This window comes from Natator depressus, chromosome 3 (genome assembly GCF_965152275.1).
Source record: "Natator depressus isolate rNatDep1 chromosome 3, rNatDep2.hap1, whole genome shotgun sequence".
Lineage (NCBI taxonomy): Eukaryota > Metazoa > Chordata > Testudines > Cheloniidae > Natator > Natator depressus.
In genome coordinates, this window is record NC_134236.1 from 144,435,840 (window position 1) to 144,462,097 (window position 26,258).

Genomic DNA, 26,258 nt, shown 5'->3' on the forward strand with positions numbered 1-26,258 from the left:
AGTGGCTGAGTTGTTGTTGACTTAAGACCCTGCATAGCAAGGACACAAAGTACAGTATATTTCAGGTTAAAATTTAAGACCAACCTTTCACAGATTCCAACTTACTGCAGTTCCAATCAAGAATTGTGGCTCTATGCCAGACTGCTTCCCTCAAGCTTTACCTTTCCAGGAGGCTAGCTCTTTGCTTATGCTGAGTTCTCATTTAAACAACATTTTTGCATTCTGTGGTCTGTCTTCAGAACACTTTTTGTCTTTTCCACAGGTGGGCTGGTTTTTGTTTTTGTCCTTTTTAAAAATATAGGGATTGCCTTGCATTATCAGACCAGGGGTCCATCTATTCCAGGGTCCTGTCTCCAACAGTAGCCAGCACCAGATGCTTCTGAGAAAGGTCCAAGAAACCCCACAATATGCAGATGTCAAGTAATCTATTCTGATGATTTTTTCCACCCTAACCCGTAGCAGTTTAATGACTACTGAAATAAAAAACTGAAAATATTGTAGCAATATAATCTAGGCCTAATCAAGTTATACTATATTTGCTTTCCAACAGTTTGCATAATTCTAGTTGTCTTTCTTTAAGTGCAGCATATATGGCTCTACTGCCAAACTTGCTTGCTTGTTTTCTGTAATGTTCACAGCATACACACAGAGAAATTAAATACAAATTATAAACACTCTCTCTAGAAGGTTGCAATGTCATATTAATTTATTTCTTAGAATTCAGAATAATGCTAGGTTGACCAGATAGCAAGTGTGAAAAATCAGGACAGGGGGTGGCGGTAATAGGCGCCTATATGAGAAAAAGCTCCGAATATCAGGACTGTCCCTATAAAATTGGGACATCTGGTCACCCTAAATAATGCACAAAACCCCCAAAACACACACAGAGAAAACAGGCTGCTTCCTAAGACAGTGAGGCATGAATCATCCCACCTGTCTGCTGACTGCCTCTGCTTGCATGCTTTCCTGCAGAGCCCCCTAGCCTGCAAGCAGGACCAGGAACCCCGTGACCATTTAAAGTGATAGCTCTACAATTTTAATACAAAAACAACGAAGAATACTTGTGGCACCTTAGAGACTAACAAATTTATTTGGACATAAGATTTCGTGGGCTAAAACCCACTTCATCAGATGCATGGAGTGGAAAATACAGTAGGCAGGTATATATACTCAGTACACGAAAAGATGGGAATTGTCACGCAGTGCCAGCATATTGAGAAACTAACAATACAGGCAGCTATTTCAAGGAAGGATCCTACTTTTTCCTTGGTAGAGTTGAAAGTCACATTCCTGCAGTGCAACTTTCCCAGAAATTGTTGAATGTTATTTTCACCACTAGGTTTTGCTGCTGCATTCTCTTGTCCTTTTGAGTATGCTCCCGTGATGGTATAGGCCGGGGTTCTCAAACTTCACTGCACCGTGACCACCTTCTGACAACAAATTACTACATGACCCCAGGATGGGGGACTGAAGCCTGAACCTGCCCGATCCCCGCTGTTCCGGGCGGGGGAGCCAAAACCCGAGCCCCACCACCCTGGGTAGGGGGGTCTCATTCTTAGCAACATGTATGGAATTATGCATGTTGAAAGTTCTATTTCATAAGTTAAGAGCCTAGGATCATTTCAGGTGCTGGAGTTGAATATGCGCTCTCGTCACCTTTCAGCAATAGCAAAACTGAGTACAGTTGAACTCTGGTGTTTATTGAACTGTGTTTGTGGGGAACTTGCAGATACAGCAAATGTTTTTCAGACTATTGACACCTTTCAATGTATATTAGCCACATGAAATAGTCTTAGTAAGTAATAGAAAATATTCTGAATATATTAAAATTTTGGAAAAAACCAAAAACAAACTCTAAGTACCTTTTTTAAAAAATCAAAGGAAATTATATATATATATATATAATGATAATTTATGGACCACGGTGGAGTGACCAGAGATGAAGTTGGACCTTAATATTTAAATGACACTTAAGAGTTGATTAAGACAGAAAAAGCTTGTGGATTCCAAGTTCAGGTTCTTGTGCCTTGGCACAGTAGCGCAAATAGTGTCATCAGACATTTTTCTGAAAGCAAAACATTACTTAGGGCTCAATATTGCAAGCCCTTCCTCATGCAATTCATTTTTACTCTGTGCGCATTCCATGTTTATCTAAGTATCCCCATTGTCTTCAATAGGACAACTTGTGCGTTTGCAGAATCGAGCCACAAGTTGTACCAATTTGACTTAAAGAAGTAATGACTGATGTAAATGGCTTTCCTTCCTTTTCTTTAGTTGAAGGAAGCACCTTTAGCTAAACAATAGTGGAAGGCTATGTAGTACAGTAGCTAGGGAATTCAGGAGGTCTGGATTCTATTCTTGGCTCTGCCATGGACTCACTGATTGATCTTTGCCAAGTTACTTAGGCCCAAATATTTTGGGGGAAGACTTTCAAAGACACACAGAAAAATTAGGCACTCCACTTTGGGAGTTGAATGGCTAATTGCCTTTTGTTCCTTTGAAAGTCTCCCCTGAATTGCCTTAACTTAGGTAAGCTGCCTGAATTTCAGAGGTACTGAGCACCCACTGCTTCGGTGTCAGCACCTTTCAAAATATCAATCTACCCAGGCCAAGAATTTCCAAAGAGGTTGCCTAAAATTAAGTTCCTTAATCCATATTGAGGTTCCTAAATAAGTGGCCAGATATTCAAGAGTGCTGAGCACCCAGCAGCTCCCATGGAAGTCAATGGGAGGACTACTTATGTGAGTAAAGTTACTCATGTGTGTAAGTGTTTGTGGGATCAGGTCCCCTATAAGTTGCCTTTTAAATAGGATACTTTTTAATTTTTGTACATCACCATTTAACTAGAACAACTTAAATATAAATAAAGGTATAGGGACGTTCTTGAGATAGCTGATCTGTTTATGGTTTGTATTTACTCACCTGCTTGTTTACCATTCCATGAGAGGCAGGGATGTCTTGGCTGGTCACCATGATATTTTCAGTTAAATGCTTTTTTCCCTGTCAACTGTTTTGTCTCTATTGCTTCTTTTTTATGACTGGCCTGAGATTTCTTTAGCCAGATTCACTGTGTTCTCTGGGCCTTGGAATTTCATAGACTTATATTTAAATCCTCCGTTCATTTCTGTTGCTACCTTGCTTCATAAACAAGAAGCCCTTGAAACTGATGTGACAGGGCCACAGAAAGCAGTGAAAATGTCATTTTAAATAGTTGTCACTCAGTGCCAGCATATTGAGAAACTAGCAATACAGGCAGCTAAAATTAGCCCATATTTCAAGGAAGGATCCTGCTTTTTCCTTGGTAGAGTTGAAAGTCACATTCCTGCAGTGCAACTTTCCCAGAAATTGTTGAATGTTATTTTCACCACTACGTTTTGCTGCTGCATTCTCTTGTCCTTTTGAGTATGCTCCCGTGATGGTACAGGCCAGGGGTTCTCAAACGTCATTGCACCGTGACCACCTTCTGACAACAAATTACTACATGACCCCAGGATGGGGGGCTGAAGCCTGAACCTGCCCGATCCCTGCTGTTCCGGGCGGGGGAGCCAAAACCCAAGTTCCACCACCCTGGGAAGGGGGGCCTGTAACCTGATCCCTGCCACCCAGGGCTGAAGCCGAAGCCTGAGCCCCGGGTGGTGGGGCTCAGGCTTCAGCTTTGGCCCTGGACCCCAGTCAGTCTAACGCCAGCCTTGGTGACCCCATTAAAATGGGGTCACGACCCACATTGGGGTACCGGCCCACAGTTTGAGAATTGCTGGTATAGGCAAGGCTCAGAGTATGCTGGGATTCCACAATTGGGCTCACCACGCTAAAGGTGAGACTATGATATCACTATGCTTTTTAGTCCCAACCTCCAAACAATATTGCACAGGTTTAATTAAAGTTAAACTTTAAATATTAAAGTTGACTTCAGTGGGATTACTCAGGTGCTTAAAGTTAAGCACACGCATAAGAGTTTGCAGGATCAGGGCCCTAATTTATTGCTGAGAAAGAAAAAATACTGTCTCTTGGGCTATAAAGATTTAAGTCTTTGTTTTGTCTTGAAATGAAGCATAGTTTATTGTATTTGTTGTGCTTTGATCACGGCTATATATTCAGAGAACATTTCACCTGTATTTCAGGCTTTAATATCAATGCTGCCTGTACAGTATATGTAATTTGTTCCTTCATCCCACAGCCACTATTCAATTCCCAAATGTTCCTAGCCAACATTTTTTTGGAAGGATTTTAGTCTGTCTATCCCTTCATATCAGTGGCATATTATCTTCACAGTGACCTTAACTGTATGATGTCAACTTCTTTGGACAAAGAGTCCAGCCTTAAATGCACCCATGAGAGCCATCTACTGAGCTTGATTAATGACCTTGCACTAGTGGACATTGGAAGACTCTTACATTTAAAGGCATATCGTTACCCTTTCCCCTCTTCCTAGTTATTCTGTTTTCATGGATGGACATTTTATTTCATAGGCTTTAGTTGTCAAGTGGTTGATGCTGATGTTGGCAGTAACTTCATTTCAGAGCGTGCCACAGTTTCCGTTTAGTTTTGCTGAGGCTCCAACTCAGCATGGCCTAGTGGCTCAGCCACCAGAAGAGGATTTAGGAGACATAGGTTCTGGTCCATGGCTCTGCTGTGATCTTGGGTATGAAACATGGGAGGGCAAAGCTCCTCATTTCACAGTTTATTTAAAATATAAATCAGACAATACCCCCCTAGGGGAGGTCACAAACAGGTGTTGGGGGGGTTTCCAACCACCATCTCCTTCCCATACTGAGAAATAGGAATTTAAATGCTCTATTTTCTACCAAGTCTCAATATTCATTATTTTCAGCTAAGCAAGAGGTTTTTATTTCACAAAGTAATAAATGAGGGAGATTGGCTGCATCTACATTAATCCCTACAGTTAATGTGAAAGGAGATAGGTGTGTAGATAATAAAATTACCACTGCTTTCTCAGAGTTTTATTTAAAAAGCTAACCAAATAAATAACCCCTCTACTCATCTCAGATAATTGCTCCTGTCATAAATAGAAAGGGAAGGGTAAACCCCTTTAAAATCCCTCCTGGCCAGAGGAAATCTCCTCTCACCTGTAAAGGGTTAAGAAGCTAAAGGTAACCTCGCTGGCACCTGACCAAAATGACCAATGAGGAGACAAGATACTTTCAAAAGCTGGTAGGAGGGAGAGAAACAAAGGGTTTGTGTGTCTGTCTACATTTTGTCTTTGCCAGGGATAGACCAGGAATGAAGCCTTAGAACTTTTAGTAAGTAATCTAGCTAGGTATGTGTTAGATTATGATTTCTTTAAATGGCTGAGAAAAGAATTGTGCTGAATAGAATAACTATTTCTGTCTGTGTATCTTTTTTGTAACTTAAGGTTTTTGCCTAGAGGGGTTCTCTATGTTTTGAATCTAATTACCCTGTAAGGTATTTACCACCCTGATTTTACAGGGGGGATTTCTTATTTCTAATTCTATTTTTATTAAAAGTCTTCTTGTAAGAAAACTGAATGCTTTTTCATTGTTCTCAGATCCAGGGGTTTGGGTCTGTGGTCACCTATGCAAATTGGTGAGGCTTTTTATCCAACATTTCCCAGGAAAGGGAGGGTGCAAGTGTTGGGAGGATTGTTCATTGTTCTTAAGATCCAAGGGTCTGGGTCTGTAGTCACCTAGGCAAATTGGTGAGGCTTTTTACCAAACCTTGTCCAGGAAGTAGGGTGCAAGGTTTTTGGGAAGTATTTTGGGGGGAAAGACGTGTCCAAACAGCTCTTCCCCAGTAACCAGTATTTGTTTGGTGGTGGTAGCGGCCAATCCAAGGACAAAAGGGTGGAATATTTTGTACCTTGGGGAAGTTTTGACCTAAGCTGGTAAAGATAAGCTTAGGAGGTTTTTCATGCAGGTCCCCACATCTGTACCCTAGAGTTCAGAGTGGGGGAGGAACCTTGACAGCTCCAATGGAGGAATTTGTGAGTTGTATCATTGTTATGGTTTTGTACCGAGCTGAGGAAACAGCTTAATAAATTTATCCAGCTAGAGAAAGTTATCTCTGTAATTGTCCAGCTCAAGTTGCCCAGGGCCCTGTTAGGTTTGGAGCTGCTATATTAAACAGGCAGTCTTTGGTTCCTGTCTTACTTGGAGTATACAATCAATCTTTTATTGGGAGACCTCTCCCACTATTCATTGAAGTTAGCCCTTATGTCTTTAATACCAAAATCTGGAAGGAACCCTGAAAGCTGTGTCTCTTACAGCCTCATTTCCCTCCTGAATGTAGGTGTTAAATTTATGTCTAAAATGTTGGCCTCTTCTCATCATCCCTTTGGTTAAATTAAATCATATTGGCTTTGTCCTAGACTGCCACTTGGTGTGGAATCCATGAAGGAACTTAGACATTGCAACACTGAGCATCACAGCGCCTAACCTTTAGACACCTAGAAAAGTGCAGGAACAACTTTGTGAGCCACAAAGCTGAGTTAGGTGCCTAAGCTCCCTCTCCAAGAAATAGGGAAAGACGGGTTCCTAAGAATGTGATCCACAAAAGCCAGCATGCTAGGCAAGGAGCTGCCTAAGCTAGCCAGTGGGAGATGCTGATGAGAAGGGGGTGTAGTAAGCCCTGCCCCTGTCTTGGAGATAGGTGCCCCTCTGAAGCTCAGCCTTAGGCACCTATGTCAGCTGAGTGCCCATGAACAAGTTCCTGCTGCATGGAGTCAAGTGTCTGAGGCATCTAAGCTGTTTTTTGAGTGGATGAGTTAAGTACCTGCCCCTCTCCATATAAAGCGATGGGGGGGAAGAGAGGAAGGATAAGGATAAGGTGTTGCTCTGAGGTGTTTGCACCTTCTAACTTTTAGTCTAGTGGTTAGAGCACTTGCCTGGGATATGGGTTCAGTCCTCTTTCCCCCATCACTGTCAGAGGGGGGCAAAAGGGTTTGAACAGGGATCTCCCAGATCACAGGAGAGTTATGGGACAGTCTCTGATGTGGGGCTCCCTCAATCTCTTCTGTTGAGCTGTTCCACTGTGAATATATAATGAAGGATTGATAAGAGCAGGGGGAATGAACCCCAGGTTTCCCAATTCCTAGCTGGGTGCCTGAGCCACTGGATTACACTCTTATTCTCTCTCTCTGGCCCAGTGACTGTTCTGCTGTGGATAAATACTTAAAAAGTCATTGGGCCAAAGAGAATGAGTGTGAAAATGACTCTCTAGTCTGATGGTTAGGGCACAGAGGTGGGAGACCCTGTGTTCATTCTCCCTGCTCCAATCGCTCTTCAATTATTTATTCAGAGTGCAACAGCTTCAACAGGTGAGATCGAGGGAGCCCCATGTTAGAACATCCCATATCTTGGTGGTTAGAGCTGTCTCTCTGGTGAGGGACTCCTGTTAAAATCCTTTCTCCCCTCTGCCAGAGAGGTAGGGGGGAGTTTGAACCTGGGTCTCCCACATCCCAGGGAAGTGGATCCACTAGGCTAAAAGTTATCCAGTAGTTGTCACTTCCTCTTCCAGCTGGATTTTGAATGGGACCCTGATCCAGTAGGTATGCCCAGAAACTACCTCCTGGATTGGGCCCCACAAGTAATTTAGGTGAATGAACTCCTGTCTTCACCCAGTTCATGGATCACTCTGGGACTTAGGTAGGAGACAGGTGTCCAGATACTTAGAGGGAGGCAGCAGTGCGTATGACCATAGGCAGTGAGGGAACTTTTATCCTGAAAACTTAGGGGCTGAGTAAGTTTAGGTGCCTACAGGATTTGGCAGGAGTTTTATAGATTACAGTGGAGCCAAAAGAGGGACTTACGTGCCTAACTGCCTTTGTGGAACCTTCTCCCGGTGCTTAATGTCAGATACTTTCAGTACATCTTTGCTTCTATGTGTCTGAGAGATCTCCAAGACTTGATGGCTACACTGGTTGTGGAGAAAGTTTTTGACAGGGTTGAATGGAAGTCGCCTAGTGAAGTCTGTGCACAAAGTTTATCAAATTGGTGCAGATTTTATACACTTCTCCCCGAGATGCTGTGACAGCCAATTATTTTTGCACCAATTATTTAACTGTAGGCTTAGGACAAGGCAGAGATTCCCTTACCCTCTGCCTTAATATGGGCCGTTAGCTTTCCAGTTTCCATTGAAGGCATTCTGGTGGTTGGAGTCTTTCAAAAGGCAACTTTTTATGCTAATAACATGTCTCTCCTTAAACATCCATCCCAAACTTAATTTCCTTCATCAACCAATGTGGTCAGATTTTAGGTGTCAGAATTCATGTTGATAATCAGTTGTCTGATCTCCAGGGATTCTCTTGTCTGGGAAATCATGTTCTTCTTTTAATTGCAATTTGGGCAATCTCTTTATTAGCTAAGGGTCTCCAACCCTTACAGGCTTTCTGGTCTGCAACTTCTACTCAAAGTTTAACAAAATAAGGTCTCTTCTTCCATATTTCTTCCTAATGGGTAGGAGCAACCTATTTAAAATATCATTATTCCCTAAAATACTATATTTGTTGCAAATGCTTTCCTAAATTTTAACCAAGATAGACGTGTCTGTCTTGGAGCGTATTGTTCTCTCACTTTATCTGTTATGGCAGATATCCATGTTTATGTCTATTAAATCTGAAGGGGTTTAAAATGGAGGGAGGTATTGGTTTTCCCTGTATCAGACTCTAGAGTACTGTATGTTAGCTTTGTTTGTTGAGAGATTGGATGAGTGAGGTGGGAAGGTAAAGATGGTCCAGAAAGGGAGGTAACATGATCTAGTGGATTAGCCACTAGTTTGGGATTGAGCAGACATAGGTTTTATTTCTGGTTCTGCTGTGTGACCTTGTGGAAATCACTACTCCTCTCACCCTTTGTTGCTCTAAACTATTAATTCCCCAGGGCAGAGCTTGTTTCTCACTACAGCAGAACAACCCCATTTATCTGATCTAATTGGGACTGGGGCCAGATTGGATAATCAAAAATTCAGATAATATAGAGAATGGGCAAGTGCGAGGCTGCAGCACCATCTAGCAGCCACAAAGGAGATCACTCACTTCTGGACCTCTGTATGTTGGTTGTTCAGTTAATACGGAGAGCTGGATAAAGGAGGGTCGGATAAACGTGGTTCTATTGTATGTGTTTGTACAGCACTGAGTACAATGGGGCTCTGATTTCAATTATAAATAATCTATATATGCCTTTCTTGCAAGATATATTAAACGGCAAGCATATCAACTCAAATCCTTTACTCAGGGCCCCATATGGGCTTGGGGAAGCGCATGTAACTTATTGGGTGAGTCTTTGGCTGTTTGGTCATTTCAGCCTAACATATGTTTCTCCTAAGCCAGGACAGCTCTATCTTTTAAAATTATTAGTGGATGTAGAAATTAAGGTCCTGATCCAAAGCCCATTAAAGTCAATGGGAATCTTTTCATTGGCCTCAGTGAGCTTTGCATCAGGCTTTTAATGCATGGTTGATGTGTTTAGCGTGGAAGGTGATGTTCATTCACAGAACTTCAACACACCTTCAATCTCCTTCTAACTACTTATTTTTATTTATTTACATCTCCTGCATTTTAATAGTTCACAGATTTGTTAAACTGAAGTGGAATTATCTAGGTCTCCTGGGGAAGCACTCCTAGACACACCTGTGTCTAATTAGAGGTTTAATTTCCATTCTATGTTAAGCTTTAACTAGATCCTGTTATATCTCTGGGGTGCAATAGTGAGAAAGAGCTGGGAGTATTGAGTGGACCCAGTTACAGAAGAACTAAAATCTTGTTGGATGGTCATAAAGTCTCCAAAGCAAAAGACATACAGCAGATTCAGAATAAAATAGCTCGTAGACTGTATATCACTCATAAGAACATAAGAAAGGCCATACTGGGTCAGACCAAAGGTCCATCCAGCCCAGTATCCTGTCTACCGACAGTGACCAATGCCAGGTGCCCCAGAGGGAGTGAACCTAACAGGTAATGATCTAGTGATCTCTCTCCTTCCATCCATCCCTACCCTCTGACAAACAGATGCTAGGGACACCATTCCTTACTCATACTGGCTAATAGCCATTTATGGATTCAGTCTCCATGAATTTATCTAGTTCTTTTTTAAACCCTGTTATAGTCCTAGCCTTCACAACCTCCTCAGGCAAGGAGTTCCACAGGTTGACTGTGTGCTGAGTGAAGAAGAACTTCCTTTCATTTATTTTAAACCTGCTACCCATTAATTTCATTTGGTGGCCTCTAGTTCTTATATTATGGGAACAAGTAAATAACTTTTCCTTATTCACTTTCTCCACGCCACTCATGATTTTATAGACCTCTGTCATATCCCCCCTTAGTCTCCTCTTTTCCAAGCTGAAAAGTCCTAGCCTCTTTAATCTCTCCTCATATGGGACCCGTTCCAAACCCCTAATAACTTTAGTTGCCCTTTTCTGAACCTTTTCTAATGCCAGTATATCTTTTTTGAGATGAGGAGACCACATCTGTATGCAGTATTCAAGATGTGGGCTTACCATGGATTTATATAAGGGCAATAAGATATTCTCTGTTTTATTCTCTATCCCTTTTTTAATGATTCCTAACATCCTGTTTGCTTTTTTGACTGCCACTGCACACTGCGTGGACGTCTTCAGAGAACTATCCATGATGACTCCAAGACCTTTCTCCTGATTAGCTGTAGCTAAATTAGCCCCCATCATATTGTATGTATAGTTGGGGTTATTTTTTCCAATGTGCATTACTTTACATTTATCCACATAAAATTTCATTTGCCATTTTGTTGCCCAATCACTTAGTTTTGTGAGATCTTTTTGAAGATGTGTGTGTGTGTGGGGGGGGGGCGGAGAAAGAAAACCTGAATTTGTGCTGGAAATGGCCCAACTTGATTATCATACACATTGTGAGGAGAGTGATCACTTTAGATAAGCTATTACCAGCAGGAGAGTGGGGTGGGGGGAGGTATTTTTTCATGCTTTATGTGTATAAAAAGATCTTCTACACTTTCCACAGTATGCATCCGATGAAGTGAGCTGTAGCTCACGAAAGCTTATGCTCAAATAAATCGGTTAGTCTCTAAGGTGCCACGAGTACTCCTTTTCTTTTTGCGAATACAGACTAACATGGCTGTTACTCTGAAACCTTTTTGAAGTTCTTCACTGTCTGCTTTGGTCTTAACTATCTTGAGCAGTTCTCAATCCATGAAAGGATCTTCCCTCTTATCCCATGACAACTTAATTTACGTAAGAGCTTTTGGTGAGGGACTTTGTCAAAGGCTTTCTGGAAATCTAAGTACACTATGTCCACTGGATCCCCCTTGTCCACATGTTTGTTGACCCCCTCAAAGAACTCTAATAGATTAGTAAGACATGATCTCCCTTTACAGAAACCATGTTGACTTTTGCGCAACAATTTATGTTCTTCTATGTGTCTGACAATTTTATTCTTTACTATTGTTTCAACTAATTTGCCTGGTACTGACGTTAGACTTACCGGTCTGTAATTACCAGGATCACCTCTAGAGCCCTTCTTAAATATTGGCATTACATTAGCTATCTTCCAGTCATTGGGTACAGTAGCTGATTTAAAGGACAGGTTACAAACCATAGTTAATAGTTCTGCATTTTCACATTTGAGTTCTTTCAGAACTCTTGGGTGAATGCCATCTGGTCCCGGGGACTTGTTACTGTTAAGTTTCTCAATTAATTCCAAAACCTCCTCTAACGACACTTCAATCTGTGACAATTCCACAGATTTGTCACATACAAAAGACAGCTCAGGTTTGGGAATCTCCCTAACATCCTCAGCCATAAAGACTGAAGCAAAGAATTCATTTAGTTTCTCTGTGATGACTTTATCGTCTTTAAGTGCTCCTTTTGCATCTCGATCGTCCAGGGGCCCCACTGGTTGTTTAGCAGGCTTCCTGCTTCTGATGTACTTAAAAAACATTTTATTATTACCTTTTGAGTTTTTGGCTAGCTGTTCTTCAAACTCCTTTTTGGCTTTTCTTATTACATTTTTACATTTAATTTGGCAGTGTTTATGCGCCTTTCTATTTACTTCACTAGGATTTGACTTCCACTTTTTAAAAGATGCCTTTTATCTCTCACTGCTTCTTTTACATGGTTTTTAAGCCACTAAACTCTTTTTTAGTTCTTTTACTGTGTTTTTTAATTTGGGGTATACATTTAAATTGAGCCTCTATTATGTTGTCTTTGAAAAGTGTCCATGCAGCTTGCAGGGATTTCACTCTAGTCACTGTACCTTTTAATTTCTGTTTAATTAACCTCCTAATTTTTGCATAGTTCCCCTTTCTGAAATTAAATGCCACAGTGTTGGGCTGTTGAGGTGTTCTTCCCACCACAGGAATGTTAAATGTTATTATATTATGGTCACTATTTCCAAGCGGTCCTGTTATAGTTACCTCTTGGACCAGATCCTGCGCTCCACTCAGGACTAGATTGAGAGTTGCCTCTCCCCTTGTGGGTTCCTGTACCAGCTGCTCCAAGAAGCAGTCATTTAAAGTATCGAGAAATTTTGTCTCTGCATTTCGTCCTGAGGTGACATGTACCCAGTCAATATGGGGATAATTGAAACCCCCCACTATTATTGAGTTTTTTATTTTGATAGCCTCTCTAATCTCCCTTAGCATTTCATTGTCACTATCACTGTCCTGTCAGGTGATCGATAATAGATCCCTACTGTTATATTCTTATTAGAGCATGGAATTACTATCCATAGATATTCTATTGAACATATTGATTCATTTAAGATTTTTATTTCATTTGATTCTACATTTTCTTTCACATATAGTGCCACTCCCCCTCCGCCCCCCCATCTCTCCCCCCCCCTTCCCCCCAGCATGACCTGTTCTGTCCTTCTGATATATTTTGTACCCTGGAATGATTGTGTCCCATTGATTGTCCTCACTCCACCAGGTTTCTGTGATGCCTATTTTATCAATATCCTCCTTTAACATGAGGCACTCTAGTTCACCCATCTTATTATTTAGACTTCTAGCATTTGTGTACAAGCACCTTAAAAACTTGTCACTGTTTATTTGTCTGCCCTTTTCTGATGTGTCAGATTCTTTATGTGAATGTTTCTTGTCTGATCTAGCCCATACTTTGTCCTCTTTCATCCCCTCCTCCTGACTAAAACCTAGAGAATCTCTATCAATAGACTCTCCTCTAAGAGAAGTCTCTGTCTGATCCACATGCGCCTCTGCAGCAATCGGCTTTCCCCCATCTTTTAGTTTAAAAACTGCTCGGCAACCTTTTTAATGTTAAGTGCCAGCAGTCTGGATCCACTTTGGTTTAGGTGGAGCCCATCCTTCCTGTATAGGCTCCCCCTATCCCAAAAGTTTCCCAGTTCCTAATAAATCTAAACCTCTCCTCTCTGCACCATCGTCTCATCCACGCATTGAGACTCTGAAGCTCTGCCCGCCTACCTGGCCCTGTGCGTGAAACTGGAAGCATTTCTGAGAATGCCACCACAGAGGTCCTGGATTTCAGTCTCTTTCCTAGCAGCCTAAATTTGGCCTCCAGGACGTCTCTCCTACCCTTCCCTATGTCACTTGTACCTACATGTACCACAACCACCGGCTCCTCCCCAGCACTACACACAAGTCTATCTAGATGCCTCGAGAGATCTGCAACCTTTGCACCAGGCAGGCAAGTCACCATACGGTTTTCCCGGTCATCACAAACCCCGCTATCTTGGTTTCTAATGATCGAATCTCCCATTACTAACACCTGCCTTTTCCTAATGACTGGAGTTCCCTCCAGCTCGCTTTAGTTGATTTGTTTGTTTAAAATAAAGGAAGAGGATTGGTAACTCGGCATGCCATTGGTAGAACTATCCACAGTCATGCCTTTTGGGCCTGGGTTATTTTAAGAAATATCTGATTGCTTCAGTGTGCTGATTCCAGATCTATCATTCTTCACACTTCTGAGTGATCCCACTGCAACTCCTACTTTTATTACTATATTATTTATTTGCCTTACAGAAGCATCTTGGAACCCCAGTCAAGGATCAGGGCCCTAACGTGTGGATGAATGATGAAGTCGACAGTCCCTAGCCCAGAGACCTTACAGTCTACATGTCAGACAGGATGGACAAACCAGACAAAAGGAGTGCGGGGAGGATAATAAGACAAAATGAGCAGAAAAAAACACGTGGCTTCCCTACATACGAAAGGGTGTGAATTTGGGCCTTTATATGACTCAAAAATTATTTTATTATGTTGGGCACAAGATCATTTCCCCTTCTGTCTCTCTATGGAAATCAGTGTTAAGTCTCTTGTATTGGATTAAATGCTCTTCTCAAAAAAAAACCAAAAAAACAAAAACCAAGACCAAGGGATTTTATGTAGTATGGAGGCCAGAGCTGAATTCTCTTCCAGATAGGGATGATATTAGTTTAGCATTTATATATTAACACAGAAAATGATATTTATTTCCAAAAATATTTGTCTAGAGAACATTTCCATCACATATGATCACAGTTGCCAGTTTTGTCAGAGTTGATAGGGAAAACAGCCCTTTGCAGAAATAAAAAGGGAAATGCAGGTGAGGATTGAAGTACAGTTGGGAAAACTGTTCAGAAACACTAACGGCCTGATACAAAGCCAACTTATGTTAATGGGAATCTTTCCATTGTTTACAATGGATTTTGGATCAGGCCCTGGGCTAATGGCTAGCTTTTGGCAGTGTGGGTGGTCTCACTTTCACAGTACAAAAATGCATCAAATCTCCTTAAAATTATGTACAATAAAAGCATACTGGGGAATGAACAAACAAACAAACCAAACCGCTCCCCCCATAAAGGGAAGAGTACATATAAAATCAGCTATAAATATATCTCCTTCTACAGATCAGCAGAGTTGACTGCAAAGTTTCACTAGTTGATAGTCTGTGTCCTGTTACATTTTTTTCCTAAGAATTAATTATACCTATAATGAAGGGGGAGAATAACATGAATGTTTTTAGCCTCTGCTGTGCTATCTTCTCTGGAATAATTGGCTTCTGTGGTCAGCAGTCTTCTTCCCTGGTGCTAAGTGTAAAGATTTTCAATACATCTCTGATTGAAAAGCAGGCTATCATTTTTCCACAGGGGATTGAGAGCTACTTTGCTTTTCTTCTGTATAATTTATTTCTGACGAATGGTGTGCTTCCATTACAAGCAACGATCAAATTATGGGCAGGGAGGATAGCAAACTGGAACAAAGATTTCCACAGAAAAAGCGAGACACACATACAAACAAAAACCCGTAAATGGATTTTCTGCTGAGCGTTTACAAAAGCTGATCATTAGTTATTCTTGACATTTTGACTGGTAAGAGTTTCCTCAGAAGGATGAAAAATTAACCTTGTCTCTAGGAGGACGTGGGATAGAGCTCAACAGTCACTCAGCCAAATGCTGACGTTAAGTGCTTTGTCAAATATTCAAGAATTACAAGATGTCAGGTAAACAATTGTTTCATTGTTTCACCCACAGCACTGTGTATCTGTGGTCGGCGTCCCCCAACCCCCAAATAGCTCCAAAACAGCTGAACTGATTTTCCTTAAACTTGTTCACACAGAGAAGTTCCTTTCTCTTAGTACTTTGATTTTCATGATAATTTCAAAACCATTTCTAAAGATCAGAAATAAAAACTTGCTGCTGAACTTTCTGTTCCTTATAGTCGAGGACTGACTGTGGTGATGTGTGGTGGTGCCAATTTTGGCAGCTTCTCATGCCAAGCTCCTCTGGTAAGTCTTGCTCAACATAAAGGTTAAAAGCCTCTATTCTGTAGAGGGATTTTCAAAAGCACTCTGTGCTGGACTAACTTTGCTCCCATTGAAGTCAATAGTAAACTTATGGGAGCAGAGCTAGGCCATTGGTGAATGTTTTTGAAAATTCCACTTTTGATATCCCTTATCACCACCAAAGAAGTTCTCGTGAAACATGATATGAACCTTTGAAGAAAGAGGTACAAAGAGATAAAATATGTTTAAATATTACAAGGGGAAATATTAAGGTCATCCAACTCTTTCCATTATAACTCCTTGTTTTCAATTGCTTATAACTTTGCCAAACTTTTTCTGTTTGGGCTGAAATGTTCCACACTTGGTCTCTGTCGAGGTTGAATTTTCTTTTTGCATGTGTGAAAGTTTCAACAAAAACAATGCTGTTTTTGGAAAGAAAGCTAATGAAAGTAGTAGTTTTGCCAATGTTAATTTTTGGGCAGTTTTTTGTAGACTTTAAGTTTTGGAATAGGAAACTGGAATTTGGCTGTGGAATATTGCTGTAGTCAAGGAGGTGCTTTTTGTTTTCTCTATGAAAATGCAGGCAGATTTGGCTAAGTTATAAGTCACAGAAAATTGTTACTTGCATATGCACAGTAGAATTTATTAGATTACCACTGAATTCTCTGAGCATCCCATCTGCATTCTGCATGCTCCCTGGTCCCACTGAGCTTCAGGCACCAATTTAAAGCATTCACACAGATCAGAAAGTCTGGACAGGACACAGACAAAATAGAGGATGATGATAATCTTTAGTCACCTCTTACCTATCAAAATACCCTGTGGTGTAGGGGCAGATGTATTGGCTGGGAGCTAGGAAATCATGTTAATCTTCCTTTGTACTAAGTAGTGTTAACAATTTCATGTACTCCACAACCCTTAATATTGACAAAAGTCTCAAATGCCTACATTAGGACAGAGTCAAGTAGTAACAGAGAACTTGCGCAAACCACTTGTGGCAGAACTAGCAATAGAATCCATTAGGCTTCTAATATGGCAGACTCTCATCTCTGCCACTTAAGCACACTGTCTTTCCGAAGTGACCTGCTGGTAAGGGCACACTTCATCCCCATCCTCCAATGCCCCAGAAACCTTTTAGACTCTGTCAGTAGAGGGCCACTTCACATGAATTTATTTATATTCCCATCACCAGTAAAGTGAAGTATTTAGAGAGACTCTGGCCCTCCTTGAGGTCTTCCCCCCCCTTGAGAGCTCAGCGCATACCAGGCTCAGCCAACACTGATGCTCCCTCCTCACTGCCTGTCTGTATGTTTTTTTTACTCCCCATCTGATGGCTAATTTGTTCATCAGCCCGCCCAGCCTGGTCAGCTAGTTGGCCGAATTTCCCCAATCAGCTTTCTCCAGGGGAACTGACTGGTGCCTAAGTGATCAGAGGGCTCAGCTGCTAAATTCCTGCACTCTGTCATGCTGCCAAATCTATGAACTTGGCCATGCTTTCTGTAAAATGGGGCTACCTCTGCATGTATAAAATATGATTTCACGGTGAACATATGAATGGCCATATTGTATCAGACCAAAGGTCCATCTAGCCCAGTATCCTGTCTTCTGACCGTGGCCAGTGTCAGATGCTTCAGAAGGAATGAACAGAACAGTGCAATTTTGAGTGAGCCATCCCCTGCCCTCCAGTCCCAGTTTCTGACTGTTAAGGTGTTACATGTCATGTCTTCCCCCGTGTGGCTGGTCCAGAGGGAATAACAGCCTTCTGTTTCTGCAAACCAGTGTAGTTTAATTCAAGAAGGAAAGGCATGTGCTCTAGGGTCCAGCTTGACACACTGCTTATGAGCCATTCAGGGATCATTATAATGGTATCTGATATATTTTATTTTCATTTTTTGGAAAAAAAAATTAGGAAATGTCAGACCAAAAAATCCCCCTATATTAAAAACATCAAATTAAGGTTGCAGATGTTAGGAAATGCCAGATTTAAGGTTGTCTGTACAATCATAATTCTTCCCCATTCTGTGTATGCATTATGATGCTGTGACAGATATGGCAATTTCCTGCAGTATCCTTGAAAACCTTTATTGAACAAAGTTTAAGTATCTTTGGAGTCCATTGTATTAAATGCAAAGGTTATATATTATTGTGGGCTGGGATTGTACATAGCCTTTCTGGGGTGCGGGGGGGAGGAGATGGGATTTGAACCCTGGGAAGTATTATGAACTTCAGAGGACTATATTGAATGATGTGCCAGACAAAAATGTTTTTTTTTTTACGACAAATGGTGTCAAGTGGTTTGCTGGGGAACTTCTTGGGGGAGGTGAATGCAAATTCCCCACCTCCAGTTATGCAAAAAACTAGGCTTTTGAAACTCTGCTCTGAGGGAACATTGTCTAATGATCATCTGTTCCCAGAGTCACAAGATCAAAGGCCCAGTCTGCATAAAGGAAAGACTAACCTATTCATGGTTGTGCTAGTTGTGAGCTTAGGCTGTCATGAACTTGTAACCACAGAAAAAACCTTTGGTGGGGTTTGAGGGATTGACTCTGACCTGAGCCCTTGCTGGAACTGGGGTGATCTCTGGTTAGCTTATTAGCATGCATGTAAGTTCTATTGTTTTAATATGTTTTCTCTGTAATGCTTTTACCTTAAGAATAAATGTGCTTACTTATAAAGAGCTGTGTGGTAACTTGTAACTGTGGGCCATTAGAGCTGTTCATAGTCTCTGGAGAGAAAACAAAGCTCAGATACTGGCTTGTGTTGGCAATATGGCTTGCTGGGAATGTCACAGTGTAGGCAGGGAAATGTGCAGTCTGGAAAAAACCCTGGTTAGGAGTGGAGAGACATAGGTCTTTGCCCAAGAGAGGTGATGGCTGAAGAGCAGGGAACCTAGAGTGAAGTGCCCTTGGGGGACCATGGAGGGGGAATACAGGTGCAGTTTCCCTGAACTGTATGGATGCATTCTTTAATTACTTGCTCAAACACTGTATTTTCCCCATGATTCCTGCCCGAATCAACATATGGATTAGATGGTGATTAGCAAATAAGGTAGCTGTTCAGTACTTCCTTTACGTCTTCTGCTTGGCCCTGTGCCCATGCATTAATAAGATCATTTGTTTTTTGTTCTGAATCTCACAACATGGAGGAAGTAATTACTTGGCTTGATGGTAACAGTGGTGTCATAGGTGAGCTGCTGTGGATCTCCCCACTAAGGTATGAAAGACCTTGCCTCATAATGGAAAATAGGAAGAAGGGGAAGGGACTGTTAAGACAATTTCTGGATATAACTTCTAAGTCAATTGGATCTACCTGAACGTCTTTTTTGCTCATTCCCAGCTTCTGACGAACAGAGGCTAGGGACACCATCCCTGCCCATTCTGGCCAATAGCCATTGCTGCACCTACCCTCCATGAGTTTATCTCATTCTTTTTTGAACCCTGTTATAGTCTTGGCCTTCACAACATCCTCTGGAAAAGAGTTCCACAGGTTGACTGTGTATTGTCTGAAGAAATACTTCCTTTTGTTTGCCTTAAATCTGCTGCCTATTAATTTTATTTGGTGAAGCTGGAAATGGGCAATAGGGGATGGATCGCTTGATGATTACCTGTTCTGTTCATTCCCTCTGAAGCACCTGGCATTGGCCACTGTCGGAAGATGGACCTTTGGTCCGACCCAGTATGGCCATTCTTATGTTCTTGCTCACTGTCGCACTCTGGACAGGAACAGAAACTTTTTACTTTGGTTTCCTCGCTGCTTTTCTGCAAAAACAAAAGGTAAGCAAGGGTTATTTTCTGTTAGACAGAGCCATTAAACTTTTCCCGCAGAAATGACCTAGAGTGCACAAAAGAGTGAATGTATTAAAGTTTGGGGTGATCTTTCCTATCTCTCCTAGTGCCCATAATCCTCCTGCTCATACACCACATGCTCTCACTGAGCCACTGATGCCTTCTCACTCTCATTCCTGTGATCCTCTAACTGCCATGTTTGGCAGAGAGAGAACTTCCCAGCTGGGCACCATGGAAGACAGGCATTTGTGGAACCAAAAATCAACTTCTGTTACAGGCAAAAGACATCTAATTTTTTTCTGAGAACGCTGATAAATTACAGAGATGCCTCTCCCCACCCAAGTTTGGTTTTATTACAAATACATGGAAACATGCCCTTCTCATCGTACAATAACAATTTGGACCTCGTGGCTCTATTAGATATTGGTACCTGAATATACAGAGTGCTCAAATTCCACAGGTTATTCCTAGCTCTTATGCAGTCAGCTGTTACAGATAATTACTATGTTTATTTCATTTTGTTTCCAGCATTAGTGGACATTATTTCTTTGCCAAAATATTTCTGGAGCTCATTCCTTTATTGGTGATACTTCCCCACTCCCATGACTAGCAGTCTTCTTCCTCCCCTGTGAATGTTAATGAAGCATTATGGGGAGAAATAAAAAATGCAGAAATGTTTATTTTAGCACCAGTTTATTTCAGTGCAGGTGAGGCTGAGCTTATCTTTGCTGCATTGCTACCTCTGTGGAGACAGAAATAATCTCTGTAAATTAATTTTTGCTGAGTTTTCAAATCTGTGAGTACAGAATAAATTAAATGTAGCATAAATATTCCCAGTGCTCCTGTAGTTTAACCCATTGTTGACTTGCAAACTAACTTTTTATTATGCCGCTCCTTGTGAATCATCATAAAATAAGCCAATTTTAGCTTAGTCTATGGATTCTGAGACAAAATTTTGGCTCAGTAGAGTTGCCTTGATAAGTATCTGAGTATGAAAATCTCCCATGTTGTTTGTTACAAATTGGATCCGATACTATTGTCATTAACAGAATGTAGATCTCCATATGAAGCCAATGTGGATTGAGAATTGGGTAGGAAACTAACAAAAGAATAAATATTAAGTGTTTTTATCAACTGTTAAAAATATCTTTATAGTATGCTGAAACAAGGGTGTGTCAGAATGTGTATTATTTGCAAATAACCACTAGATGGCAAGATCCAACAGCCAAACATTGTTTCCTCCTGCACATTTCAAATTTCATTTATTACTAAAATTAATATTTTGTTAATGAAACATAGTGTTTCTCACCAAGAAATCTTCCATCCTGAAGAAATAATCTATCTGTTTCTAGAACTCAGAAGTAAATCATCACTCCTGTGATCTTTACAATCTATATCTCAGAAATGAAGTAAACATCTAGAGAATCCTAGTTAGTCATTCTCAGATACAGTATTCAGAGGTACAGAGAGAACTTTGGCACCAAAAAAAATAGTTAGCAGCTGAACTCTCTGTATTGCCTCCGAAATGATGGTGTGCATTTTGGGGGAAGGATTACTTGTAGTTTGATATTTGACCAGTAGATCACGAATAATTTGTGTCTTAATTGAAAGATGAACTAAGCATGTAATATTTTTATAACACCAAACTGTAACTATTAGGAATGGAAAACATTAAGCTTCATTTAAGATAGGTTTCAGAGTAGTGACCTTGCACTTTGGTGGAATATGTTGGCTTCACTGACCCTAAGATCTTAGAACAGAGTGTGATTTTTTTAACAAGAATCTTTCAGAGCTAAATTATCTCAAAGCCCTATAAAAATTAATAAGTTAAATGTAGTGTGCAGCTCAACCAGATAAGCAAACTTGGCAATTATTTTGCAATATCTTACAAACATGGAAAAGGATGGAAAAGGAGCCTATTTTGTTTTCACAGGACCTGTGCTGACAAGTTTGGCTTCAGATCCCAGTCAAGATTTTGAACCTCTAGAACAGTGTTTCTCAAACTGGGGTCTGCGAGGGTACTGCTGATCAACTCCTCCCCCAACTCATCCCTCCTGCTGATCAACTCTTCCCCCTCTTTTGCTCAACTCCTCCCCCGCCCTCCTAGTGCCTCCTGCATGCCATGGAACAGCTGTTCCCCAGCGTGCAGGAGGCGCTGGGAGGGAGGAGAAGGAGGGTGGAAGGGGGGATTCAGGGGAGAGGGTGGAAAGAGGTGGGGAAGAGGAGGGGCAGAGGTGGGGCAGGAAGAAGTGGGCTGAGGCCTTGGGAGAAGGGGTGGAGTGGGGCCGGGGCCTGGGGCTGAGTGGAGGGCTTGGGGGTCCGTGAAAAATTTTAAATCAAAATGGGGGTCCTCGGGTTACTACAGTTTGAGAACTACTGCTCTAGAAGTTCAGATTTGGTTTGATCTGGGGCCTAGATTCAGCCCACTACAGAGAGAGAGCTAGATACCAAGTTGGTTTCCCAACTCTTCCCCCACCGACTTTGGGGGTGTTTTGATCTGGCGTTCTGGTTCAAGCTGATTGTACTAAGAGGGAATGTTGGCCAAGGCTTAGTCTATATCTCTTAGCTAAATCTTTCAGAAAGTGTGTAAATTAGTCTTCTACCTGCAAGTCACTAGAGATGGGAAGAGGGAATCTCAATTTACAGCTCATCATAAAAGGGCTGCAGTGTGGCCTAAAGAAGTGATCCAGAAAACTAGTAACATCTATGTGTGAAGAGATTAAACAGCGCACTAGCCAAAGCCAGGGCTGAACCTTTGATCTGATTTTGATCAGTTAATTGAGGATAAAGTATCCTGTGGGCAAAACATGTAACATATAGTCCTTTCAAAGCCTAACATAAAGGTTGAAAGCTAATAGAATAATGATGTACTCACCTGTATGAGGAGAAAAATCATTTCCCTGTGGTACTGTAAAAAATGAGCACTCTATAGGAGCAGGTTTCAGAGTAGCAGCCGTGTTAGTCTGTATTCGCAAAAAGAAAAGGAGTACTTGTGGTACCTTAGAGACTAACAAATTTATTTAAGCATAAGCTTTCGTGAGCTGAGGCAGTCACAATTGCCTTCAGAATTGCTGGGGAAGTACACACAGCAATGGCATCTGCTGCACTCTTTAACAGCTTGAGTCATCATCGTGCATCCAGTAACCCAGCTATGGACTCTGTCTTGTCCCTGCCCTCCTTGTCCCTATGGGGGGGTCTAGCCCTGCTGGCAGTGCTAGGCTCCCTCTGGTCTTTGCAGATCAAGAGCACAAAGATTGAGATCTTGAATCCCTACTTGTGTGCAGGGGCCAAGCAAAATCTCAGAGCCTTATTCTCCCTTCAATTGGCTTCAGAGACAGTCACCCCTCTATAACCAGTGCAATGGAGAGGAGAATCAGGCTCTGAGATTTTGCCTGGCCCCTGCACACAGGTGAGAAGTGGATCCTCCCACCCCTCTGTCCCCACTTGCACTCTCACAAAGGGCTAGGCACAAGCTAGCTCTGTCTGTGTAATCTGCATGACACATGACGATGGTCTGACATGGGTGCTATGTCATATTTCCAAGGGCCTGATCCTGAACTCTTTGTGAAGGAAAATTCCCATCAAAATCAGGCAGCTGTTCGCAGTCAGGCCCTAAGCCTTACTACATAGACCTATTCCAGTGTTTCCTGAAATGACAAGGGAAATCCCAAACCTGTTGGAACCTGGTTTCCTCGTCCTTTTCCATGTTAATGTGTGGGGAGAGCACGAGTCCGCCAAGCCAGCCACAGGGAGGAGCTCTCCACTTGCCTAAAGTTCTAGCGCTGAAGTTTGCTGCAGTGCTGCATCCACTGAGAATAACCTTGTCTTGAAGCACAATTAGTTCCGAGGAAGGATTTTATCAGCCTAGGCTTTGGGGAATGGTAGCATGTAAACACTTATTAAAAGGTGAGTTGGGGGGGGCATCATTCTGTCATGAGTCAAACTAGACAAATGCAAAGAGAAGCAGAGGTTCTCCCTCCACAGGGACAGTTTGTATTTCACTTGGTTTATGTCAAATGGTGGATTTGCTTCCAAACTGTGAGTCAGCAGGGAGGATAAAGGACTTTCTTTATTTTCTAACTACAACGTGGAAGAAGCACTTGGGTTCAGACTAATAGAGATGCAGACAATTCAGGTTTCAGAAGTGAGCATTTCCCTTATGGCAGCTTAGGAACAAAGGTATCTGCATGAGAAGTGATTCAGATGAGTCTGGTCCATTTGCTGAAACAAACAGCTAATCAGCAAGGTAGCTTGCTGGTTAAGGCACTAGACAGGGGTTCAAATCCTGGCTCATCCACAGACTCTCTCGGTGTCATCATTTCCCATCAGTCTGTCTTCTCTATTTAGACTGTGCCTCCTTTAGGATTAAGCACTATCTTCCCCAATGTGGTTGCTCAGGGCCTCCTATTGCTGTTGGGACATCAAGGAGCTACTGTAATAGAAATAATAATGCATTACAGCTTTTACAGCTTGAGGCTTTTTGTACTAATGTAGTGGCCCCTTAAAATCGTAATCAGCCCAAATTCCAGCATGATGAGTACAAAGTAACAACTATTCTAGGGCCTGCTCCCATTGAAGCCACTGGCAAAACTCCCCCATTGATGTCATGAGGAGCAGGACTGAGAGTCCTTAGAATGGGTCATCTTTAAAAAAAGAGCAGAAATTAAAATTAACCCTTTTTCCAAAATAGCCTCTCATTACCATCATCAGCTGAATGCACAAATATACTTCTTTTAGCCCTGCTTTTAGCCTTCTGTTGCACACTTCTGTAGCGGATGCCCCAGGTAGATGAATTTCCACTTACAGGCTTGATTTGCCTTTCAGAAGTTTTAGACTGTTGTAACTCCACTGAGTCTTATTTTGATCTTGCTTATACAGGTTGCATGGATGTCAGTGAGTTACACAGATGCAGTTGGAGGTCAGAACTGCGTCTTAGCTGTCCAAGCATCCACTGAACTAGTGACATCTGTATCACCTCCCGAGGCAGCAGGGCGCCTACCTATGAGAAAAGGATACATGAACTTCCTTTCATTACCAAGTGACTATGTTCTATGAAATTTTTATTTATATCCATTTAAAATCATGGAGCTCTGTCCTCCAGTACTCCTCAGCAGTGAAATTGATTACGCCAGTCCATTTCATGCTGGGAAAATCTGATGCTGTCATTGATTGAATATGGAGACAAATTTGAGACATATAGCTAGGAGCAAAAACAGTTTCTAGCAAGGAGGCCAAAAGTAATAATGGTTATTACTACTGTATAACAAACCAGATAAGTATCTTTGTCCTCTCTGTTGGTGAAGGTTTAAATGTGGCTTTGTTTCTTGTATTATTCTGTAAATGCAGAAGGATGCTTTTGTGGTTAAGACAGAGAACATGGCGTCAAGAGATCTAGGTCCTATTCCCGCCATAGACTCCCTGTGCATGCTTAGGTAAGCCATTTAACCAGTCTTTACCGCAGTCTTCCCATCTGTGAAATGGGAAGTTTTACATTTTTGTCACAGAAGTGTGTCATGAGGCTCAGTTCATTCATGTTATGTTGGAATGTGCTAATGGCTGACAGCAGATGAGTCTTGAGCCAATGATTGTACCAAACACACTCTTTCAGGCTCAACAGAAAGAGCAATCAAGCCCCTTTCTGTAGTCAAAACAGCTGGGAGCTCTGGAGCTACTGCCCAAGGCACTTGGTCACATGATAATCAGAGCTAAGCTGTATAGACAGAAGGGTTTCTCTGGCTGCATTTGAAGGGGCTAGGGTTGGTTTTCACCCTGTGCAAGCTGGAGGCAGAGAAAGTCAGAAAGAAGGGGTTGTGGACATGACCTTGAGAGGAAGCAGGGGGCAGAGCTTCTTGGGCACATAGCTCATTGGAGTGGCAGACTTTGGTTTGTTTCTACTGAGTTCAGGGAAAGAGGACTCTGTGTACATCCTTTGTAAATAAACAGGATTACACAAAGAAGAATATATCTGACTCATCACTGATTTCTTATCCTGACAGAACCAACCCTGCCAAGCCCCGAATGCTGGCTAACAACTTGGGATAACAGGGAAACATCAATATCTGAAAAGTGCTTTGAGAGTCTTACATGGCAAGTGTCATATAAACACAGGGTATAATTTATAATGTGGCTGCTGAGAAGGTGGAGCAAAAGCATAATTTAATGGAAGTATTTAGAATCCTGAATAACTGATTAAAGAAGGGTCTTTAAAATGATTGTCATACTGTAGGTAGAAGAGGAATGACATGGAGAGTGGAGGACTCTTTGATTCACAGATTCACAGATTCTAAGGCCAGAAGGGACCATTGCAATCACCCCCAAAATAATTCCTAGATCATGTCTTCTTTTAAAGATAAATAAGAGATCTCAATTAGTGCTTTTTAATCTGGCACATGCTTTTTAATCTGGCACGTCATGAAGAGTGACATGAATGAAGAACAAGCTGGATTCCAATGTCTGTGGGGCAACAGTGCTAGATTGTTTTTTCTGGGCTGTGATGTAGCTGAGCTTTTAGTTATATAATCTACTGAGTATTTAGGGCTGTGCTTTTAACATAGGAGACTCTGTAGCAGGAATGGAGCTTAATTTTTGCATAGCTTTCAATGATATTAGGTTTAACATTAGGGCCTGATCCTGCAGTCCTTACGCACTCAAAACTCCCATTGCCTTCACTGCACAAAGAATGCAGGATTGGGCTCTGTGCTTTTGTAGCCTCCTTGTCTGAAATGAAACCATTTGTTCTTTACAAGTGTGTACACTACCTCCTTTAGGAAA